At 43.4% G+C, this 9,411-nt stretch overlaps 1 non-coding gene across 1 annotated transcript; it reads left to right on the forward strand.

Moving 5' to 3' along the window:
• Positions 1–2,657: 2,657 nt before the first annotated feature.
• LOC113917724 lies at positions 2,658–2,716 on the forward strand. The gene has a single exon (XR_003518336.1). It is a non-coding gene; the product is annotated as a small nucleolar RNA SNORD78 (small nucleolar RNA).
• The last annotated feature ends 6,695 nt before the right edge of the window (positions 2,717–9,411 follow it).

A 9,411-nucleotide genomic window follows, 5' to 3' on the forward strand; every position in this document is an offset into this window, starting at 1 on the left:
GCTAAGTGAAATAAGTCAAGCAGAGAAAGACAATTATCATATGGTTTCACTCATGTGGAATATAAGAAATAGTGCAGAGGATCATAGGCAAAAGGAGGGAAAACTGAGTGGGAAGAAACCAGAGAGGGAGCCAAACCATTAGAGACTCTTGACTCCAGGAAACAAACTGAGGGTCATGGAAAGGGAAGTAGGTGGGGAGATGGGGTAACTGGGTGATGGCATTAAGGAGGGCACGTGATGTGATGAGCATTGGGGTTATATACGCAACTCATGAATCATTGAACACTACACCAAAAACTAATGATGTACTATATGTTGGCTAAATAAAAATTAAAAAAAAAATTTTAAATCTCCCCATCCTTCTGGCAAGACATATGAAAGGATTAATGAACAAAATACAGTGCCAAATGAATTACAGTAGAAGTGCTCTTTTTTTTTTAAGATTTTATTTATTTGACAGAGAGAGACTCAACGAGAGAGGGAACACAAGCAGGGGGAGTGGGAGAGGGAGAAGCAGGCTTCCCGCTGAGCAGGGAGCCCGATGTAGGGCTCAATCCCGGGACCCAGGATCCTGACCTGAGCTGAAGGCAGACGCTTAAGGAATGAGCCACCCAGGCGCCCCAGTAGAAGCACTTTTGATTACTCTTCACTGACAGCACTTGCCAGATAGACCAACACTTTCCCTCAGTACCACCCTGCCCACAGCACTCTGAGTACCTCTCCAGAGCGGGACCCTTGGGTCCTGTGTTAATACCAATGAAGCTGCAGCAAATTACCACAGAGCTAATGGCTTAAAACAACACACTTCTCTTACAGCTCTGGAGGTCAGAAGTCCGAAATCAGTCTCACTGGGCTAAGGGCAAGGTGTTGGCCAGGCTGATTCCTTCAGAAGTTCTGTGGGGAATATCTGTTCTCTTGCCTTTTTCAGCTTCTAGAGAGCTTCTGTATTCTTGTTCATGGCCCTTTCCTCATGTCACTCCGAGCTCTTGCTTGTATAGTTACACATTATACCACCAACTCTAAACCTTCTGCCTCTCTCTTATAAGGACCCATAGATTATGTTGGGCTCATCCAGATAATCCAGGATCATCTCCCCATCTCAAAATCCTTCTCTTAATCACATCTGCAAAATCCTATTTGCCATGTTGACATTGAAAGTAAAGCAGCCAGTTATTTTACCAGCAAAATGGGCTTATTTGAGAATAGCAAAGGATTTGCAATTCCGAATAAGCAAGCTATAGCAAAAGCCATAGGCAAGTCCAGAGAACAAAGGAGAGGAACGCTCTTTATAGAGGAAAGGGGGAAGTTGGGAAGGCTTTTATAAACAAAAAGTCCATTGGAATAAACTGGGAGTTCAAATTGTACTGGCTTTTCATAGGCCGAGTTGTGACAGTCTATCACTGGGCTGTTGCCAGGCAAAGAGAAAAATCTTCCTTTCTCTTGCTGGAGTAGTAAAGTAGTTTCAATTAGCAACATGTCTCTCTTCCTGTTGAGGTCCCTCATTGAGGATTCTTCTTGTTGGGGTCTGTCATTGATATCAAGTGGTAGTGCCTGAGGGCTCCCCCTTCTGGCCTCCGGAGTCTATGTTAAGTGAGGTTTCCCTTTATGAATTTTCATAGCCATATAAGGTAATATTCATAGGTTCCTGGGATTAGGAGAGGGGCATCTTTGGCAGGTTCCTCCCCACCCCCCACTTCCTCTCTCACAGATGAATCATACTCTTAGCAACAGTTGGTTGTGTTTGTTTCCAGCCCTGTTTTGGGGCTTGTTCTTGTAACTACCTAATTTAACTTAAATATTAGGAAGCCAGTGAAATCTGGGGGCAAAAAGAACGAATTGCAATGTCTATGGAACAAGTTAAATAAACTAAGGCAAGTCACTTTAAAAATGTGGTCAAGTTAGGTGTGGCCAGGAAATCTGTGCAAATTTGAGAAAAAAAATGTCAGACCCAATAGAATTAAACCATGTGTGACAGGAACAGCTGTGTAAGAAAGCTGAAGCAGAGCACTTCTCAATGGAGACCGACTTGAACAGGCCTAAAGTAACAAAAAATTGGTCAACAAATGTGTATTTAGATGTTTTTATTAAAGTTTAAAGCAGGTACATTTAAATTATATTCCCACTTTACTAAATGTTTAGGTTAACTAACCAATCTCTCTCCAGTCTTATTAAATTTAATTCAGGCTTCAGAGATGGTATTAATCATTTAGGGCTGCAAAAATTGGGGAAGAAGCTTTTATCAAAAGAGTGGGGCTTAAACTACTACTTGTAAGTTATGTAGGACCTGAATCAGTGATTGGGGGCTGAGGAAGACACACGGGATGAAACAGCATATTCACAACTGTCAGGTAGAAATAAGTAGGAATGATTTTTTTTTTTTTTTTTAAAGTAGTCTCAGGGCGCCTGGGTGGCTCAGTCATTAAGCGTCTGCCTTCGGCTTGGGTCATGATCCTAGGGTCCTGGGATCCAGCCCCACGTCGGGCTCCCTGCTCCTCAGGAAGCCTGCTTCTCCCTCTCCCACTCCCCCTGCTTGTGTTCCCTCTCTCGCTGTGTCTCTCTCTGTCAAATAAATAAATAAAATCTTGCTAAAAAAAAAGTAATCTCTACACCCAATGTGGGGCTCGAACTCACGACCCCGAGATCAAGAGTCGCATGCTCTGATATGATGTTGATCAAATGTCTGACCTGAAATGAAATGGAAAAAAAAAAAAAAGAAAAGAAAAAAAAGGAAAAAAAATTTTTAAAAATGGGGGGGAGAAAAAAAAGTCACATGCTCTTCAGAATGAATCAGCCAGGTGCCTTAGAAATGATCATTTTAACCCCTGAGGTAGAACCATGATCGTTCGAGTGGATCTCATTCCAGCAGCATCAGCAATATCAGGAAGCTGGCTAGCAGTTTGGACTGTCAGGCCTCACCCCAGACCCACTGAGTCAGAATCTACAATTTAACAAAATCCCCAGGTAATTTTATTTGCACATAACCTGTGACAAGGGCTGTTTTAGAGAAAGAAGGAATCTTCTTAAACTGAACCGAAGAGTTAATATGGTACACCAAGACAGAATGGCAGCTGAGTTTATTAAGTACCTACTATGAGCCAGGCAAACTACCAAGTGCTTTGCAAACCCTGTCTTACTTAATTCTCAAATGTCCCAGTCTTGTAAAATAGAGGTGATCTTTATTCTCAATAACGAAACAATCTTCTCTGCTCTCTGTGATCCCTTCAGTTGAACTTGGTATAAAGAATGCATTAGTGTCTCAAAACCTCAAATAATTGCTTTTTAAAATTCAATATGTAAAATATTTTGACATAATATTTTTTGCTCCCTTTGTTCCCTGGGTTGCAAACTCTTAGGGTTGGGATGATCTCAGATGCCTTGATAATTTCAACCTATAAGAAATGAGATGCAACTCAGAAGCACTCTGGTTAGAAGAGCGGTTTAAAAAAAAAGCAAGAAATACGTACTGTTAAGTGGCCTTTAGGAATGATAAATTGGATCGAGCCAAATCTTAGAGAGTTTGGAACAGATTCTGGGTAGTCTTACAGCACTGCATGCCTTAGCAGTTTATGCAAAAAGAGGCTAAGCCCTCTCTTTCCCGAGGAGGCATTGACGACAATCTTGCCTTGCCTTGTCCAGACTACGAAAAGATAAAATTGTTGTACCTTGTTGTACCTTCTTGCTTCTCCCTGAGCTCAGGGCTCAGCTCCACTGAACAGGGTAGAAGAAGTACCAGTAGCAATCCTGATGCGGGCACTATCAAGACCCAGGATCCTGTGCATGACTTGCTCGCTGGGTTGGTTTTCAGTGGACCCTCATTCTCATTAAATGCCTTTCAATAAGAAAGATTCCATGGACTCCCCCCAGCTGTTCTCTGTATACAGTCAGAGGGCAGCAGACAGAGGGTCCCTATAACTGCCCCAAGGGCTGAGTGGCAGGCTGACTGGTGCTCACCACCACTGGGCTTAACCCCAGAACTAAACTTCATTGTGATGGGGGTGTGGAGGCGCTGAGGGGCTGGTGGGGTTGGGGTGTGAGGGGCATTCCTTTGCCTCAGACTTTCACAGAGCACATGTTGTGTTCTAGAATCTGAAATCTGAGTGTGGGAAGAGGTGGCTTAGCCCTGGAGAAAGGGAAATGAGGATCATGGGTCTCCGCAAAGAGCTGGAAGTTTAAAAATCAGGCTGTGCTTATTTACCGACTGTAATTCAATGGGGTCTTTGTTTGCCAGCTCCCGATACAGTCATTTAAGTACCCTGAATCAAAGAAAAATTCCTGCAAAGCAAGGGATCTTCCCTGCCTTTACGCTCTACCACCTGAAGCCTTGCAGGAGTATGGTGTGTATCTAATCAGTCAATCTAAATATACTAAAAAGCTTGGGGCACCTGGCTGGCTAAGTCAGAAGAGCCTGCGACTCTTGATCTCAGGGTTGTGAGTTCAAGCCCCACACTGCGTGTAGAGATTAGGAAAAAATAAATAAACAAACTTAAAAAAACAAAATAGAAATCCTTAATAAGTTCTATATATGTATTGTTTTTACATTATTTTAAAATTTACTTAAGTGATATGATATATATATTCTGAAATTTTCCATTCAGTGACTCAATATTATGTTCAGAGATTTGTATTGAGATTTGATATACTTTATAAAATACGTATTGTGTTTCATCTGTTTTAACTAACTGTATGGTATTGTAATTTATGAATATATCACATTTTATTTATCTATTCCCCTACTGGGGGGCATTTAGTTTCCTCCAACCTTTCACTGTTTCAATTTTTCACTTATGTGAATAACCTTGTATTTTCTCCTTGAGCACAAGTGGGGGATTTTCTCTGGGATTTATACCTAAACATTCTGCAGTTTATCTTAATTTTTTTTTCTTAAAAGAGAGAATACAAATATCTGCCGAGTGCATGGAATGGCTGTTTGGAACAAGTAACCCTGTAAATATAAAAATGCTTTGTATATTGTGACATATCATATAAATGAACAGCATTATCATTCACAGCTCAGTACAGTGATCTCTGCAATCTGGCTCACTGGAGGTCTTACATTTAGGGGACTAAGAGCTTTCTTCCAATGACAATATCTTCATCACAGAATAAATTTTTTAAAAAATATTACTTCTAAAATAAAATTGAAATATGAAAATAACATGACCCCTCTCCCTGCAGCTGGGCCACACCTCTGTCCTTCCTTGAAGAGAGATCCTGGGCTGTGTTTCTCCATGTCCTCCATCTCTTTATGCTGCTTGGATCTGGTCTCCATGTGCATTGAGAAAGCAGCTTCTTCAGGATTCCAGTAGCCTCTCTTCTTAAGGTATACTTTTGGAGAAACAAATTCTGCCCCCATCACTACAATTGGTCTTTGGCCACAATTGACCTACATCATTTTCCTCCTTTACTATCTATTCTAGATCCCCCTCACCCTCAGCTATCACATCTTCTGGCCTTGGAGTTTTACCTGGGAGCTTGAACTAGACTGTCATCAATGAGGGGCCTGAGACCTGGTCACCATTTCTTTCTCAGGTCAGGCTCCTGTACTTGTCCAATTACAGTCATGTTTTGGCACATATTTCTCCCTGCCCCATTGTGTAATAATAGCCTTACTCACTCCTGATGATCAGGGTCAATTATCCCTGCCTAAATGGTGACTTCTCTTCTTGCCTGCTGGTCCCTGGACACAAGAAACCCAAAGTGTTTGGGCAACAGCTGTAGCTTATGATTCCATGCACTCCTGCTGGGTCCCCTGGCAAAACTGAGTCCTCTCTGGGGCCAAGGACCTCTAACCCTGCAAAGCCCAGCAATGTGGGGACAGGAAACACAAGGTCCCTCAAAAGTGGGTCAATGAGAATGGTGCTAAATAGGCCATCTGGGCTTATTTATTCTTCCTGTTGGGGATACAAAGCTACCTAAAGATGTTGGTTTGATGCACATACTGTGCTCTGCAGGAGGCCTCCTCACAGAAAAATGTCTCTAGCTGGCACTTCAGCTCTGTCTTCAGCAGGCTGTTGCAACCCCATCAGGCTGGTGGTGTCTGGGTGAGAGGATCAGTGGATCACATGGTCATGGCCCATTTCCACAACTCCTCTCTGGTTGAGTTAGTTCCCCTGTCTGACACAATGTGGGATCTTGTCCTGGTGGGTCAAACACTCTAAGTCCTCAGGTAGTGGTGCTGGATGAGGCTCTACAGGCAGGAAAAAAAAACTCATCCCAGAATATGTCCTGTGGGAACAAACTGCTGGCCCTTCCAAAATGGAAGGGGCCGAATGTGGCCAACTTGCCATCAAGTGGCCAGTTGGCCTCATTGAGGAATGAGGGGCTCAGTATTGATCTCTGTTGCAGACAAATTGGCCATTGGACAGTGGCCTAGCTAGATGGGTGTTGGCAAGTGTTGGAAGTACAGAGAGTCCTTGCTTTGCATGGTTCCGATATGCACAAACTTCAGTTAAGTAACACCAGTCCCCCAACAACCGTGGTTCAAATTTCAGTTATAACAGTGTGTTAACTGTGCATGACGGCGGAGAGTACAAACCCCGATGTTAGCTCTTTAGTCCACAAATTGCTATGTAAATAGAAGATGCATGTCAGGATTGTACTGATCACATCACCTCTTTCAAAGTCAGTTGGCAATTGTTCACTTTGCTCAGTTCATACACAGGCAACCAAGCATCTAGTTGTGTTGCCTGTTTCCCCCTGGAGAAACCCATGTGACAGTTGACAATAATGGATACTCGAAAGAGGGAATTGGCCAGCAAAGATGGAAGTGCAGCAAAAATTTCCAGAAGTGATAATGCTGGAAGCGCAATTGGAGTCAAGCAAATGGTAGAAGAAACAGCTGACTGTGGGAATGCGCACCCAGCTGCCCTTGGGGGGGCAGGGGGTGCCTTTGGATAGATGTACAGCAGAGGAACTTAGTGGAGGCCAAAGGTAGAGACAGGACTGAGAAAGTGGGAGGCATGAGAGGATGGCGCTGTCCCAGAGGAAGTGGACCTGACAAACACTTCGCGCTGAAGCAACTCTTCGAAATTTTTCATGAAATTCAATTTCAATTCCAATTTCTTTGAAAGTACAAAGCATAAACTGTGGAAAGCTGATCCAGACCTAGAAAGAAATACAACAGTTCTCCACAGAGGCATAAAAAGATGATGCTCTCTCCATGTCGAAAGTATGCGAGAATCTGGTAAACACTGTCAAAACTATTCCTGCTAACTTTATTACACAGGAATAAACCACTAATCTCCAGGTTTTCTCATGTTTTAAGTTACAGTGTACTAAATATATATTAGTTGTACTATTGTTTGTCAATCCCTGTACATTTATAACCAACAGTAACACAGTTTCTAATATTTTGACAAAACTTTTTTTTAAGCTGATTTTTATTCTTTTTTGGGGGACAAAAGTTTTTAAAAGTCGCAGTACAATCATAATTTTCCCTGTTGATTATTAACAGTGCTTTGCATGGTTTCAGGGTGCATGGTCATTTTTTTTTAAGATTTATTTATTTATATGAGAGAGAGAGAGACTGCGTGCACACACTGGGGGCAGGGGCAGAGGGAGGGAGAGTCTCCAGCAGACTTTGAGCTGAGCACAGAGCCCGATGCAGGGCTCAATCTCATGACCCGAGATCACGGCCTGAGCCGAAACCACGAGTTGGGCACTTAACCAACTGTGCCACCCTGATGCCCCAGGGTACATGGTCATTTTTACCATCCCACACTCCTGGGCAAGGCGAGAACTGCCTTTAAGTGTTCTTGGAAATATTCTCAGCCTCCATCTCTGTCACCGTGGCCTCTCCATTCATGTGCCCATCATGCTAGTCCTAGGGCGGCCAATGGCTTAGGAAGTTCAGAGTCTGAGATGTCAAAATCTTTGGGGACATTCACCAAAATGTCTCATTCCATCTGTTCGGATTAAAGGTTTTTCTAACCTAGGCCCTGATCTTGACACAGACCTGCCTTCCCTTTTTATGAAGCCTAGTCTCTTGGCCGAAAAAGTCCAAAACTGCTCTTGTCCCACCACTGCTGGGATATCCATGAGCCTTCTGGCTTTCACACCTTGATCTCCTACTTGGTTTTCACCTCAGCTGCTCCTTAACTTTCTGTAGCTGTTTGTGGGACTTGGCAATAGCCTCCCAATCCCACTGTCCTTGTATCTACCTTTTCCTTCCAAGTCTCAAATACCTGATACATTGAACCCACTAGTGCATTTGCTCCTCCTGGTACTCATGCCCAAATCATCCTCCACCCCCTTGGGAGATGTAACAGTTGAACGGCCACCTGTGTTAGCGGTCACCCAGTGATGGATGGGGTCCCCACGGCCAGCTCAGTGGTGTGTGATCCACTTCCAAGCCCTCACTTTATTGCCTGCTTTCTGGGACCACTCCCAGCACCAACTGTTGCAGGTTAGAGTCTCCAGAACTTTGGGGTCAAGATGTTTATTAGAGACTAATACCTGTAAAAGGATGTGAGAGGAAGCAGGACTGCTTTGAGGAAGAAGTTAGCTGCCACATGCACCCAACAAAGCCTGTAATAGCCCAACAGGAAAATCTGGAGCATGCATTTATTGTCATGGTTTCCCCAGTTAGGTCAAAACTGTTATGTTTTAATATCCCCACTTTTCTCTCAGTCACCGGACTCGGGCTCTCCTGGGCAGGGCATGACCTCAGATGAAGCAGTTTAAGCAGCTGAGGCCCACCTGAAAGGAGCTGAGCCAGCAGCACTGCCCCCAGCTGGGCAGCACATCCCTCCTTGAAGGGGGATCTGGGCCGCGCCTCAGTGTCTACTGCTCAGGGGAGACACCTTCACACCCGACTCTGCCTCACGTAACAGCATCAGCGACATTTATTCTAGTTGTAAACACATCGTAGAATACTACAGAACTGAAGTACAAGTCTAACAGCATAAATCTCGTCCCGAGAATGAAAAAAAAAAGTCATTTATTCATGTATTTTGGAGAAAAAGCCACTCTTTGTTATTTCTTTATCACAACATGGATACTAGCAAAGAAAATTGGCATTTATATTTCCCTCTTTTAAGTCTCCTAGAACAAAAATCTTGAACGATTTTTCCTTGGAAGAGCAGAGTCATCTAGTAAACCCTGTTGCTAATATAAAATTAAACTGTACAAAATTAAACACATCTCACATGACTGTCATGGGTGCCCACTGAAGAGCTGAATCACATATACAAAAGCAAGCTCCTCTAGAAGAGTAACAGAAACATGGAAATCGAGAGGAAGTCTTGCCGTTAAAGACCCAGCAGGAAGGGAGCTTGGAGGTTAGCCACGATCTAAATTCCTACCGTGCTGAAATAATACAATTTTAGTCAACCCACCAGTGTTTACTTGGCATCTCCATTGTTGCCTCTGAGGTTGCGCGGGGTGCACTGACTCTGGGTGTCTTTTCTGCCA

The sequence above is a fragment of the Zalophus californianus genome, chromosome 4 (assembly GCF_009762305.2).
Source record: "Zalophus californianus isolate mZalCal1 chromosome 4, mZalCal1.pri.v2, whole genome shotgun sequence".
Taxonomy (NCBI): domain Eukaryota; kingdom Metazoa; phylum Chordata; class Mammalia; order Carnivora; family Otariidae; genus Zalophus; species Zalophus californianus.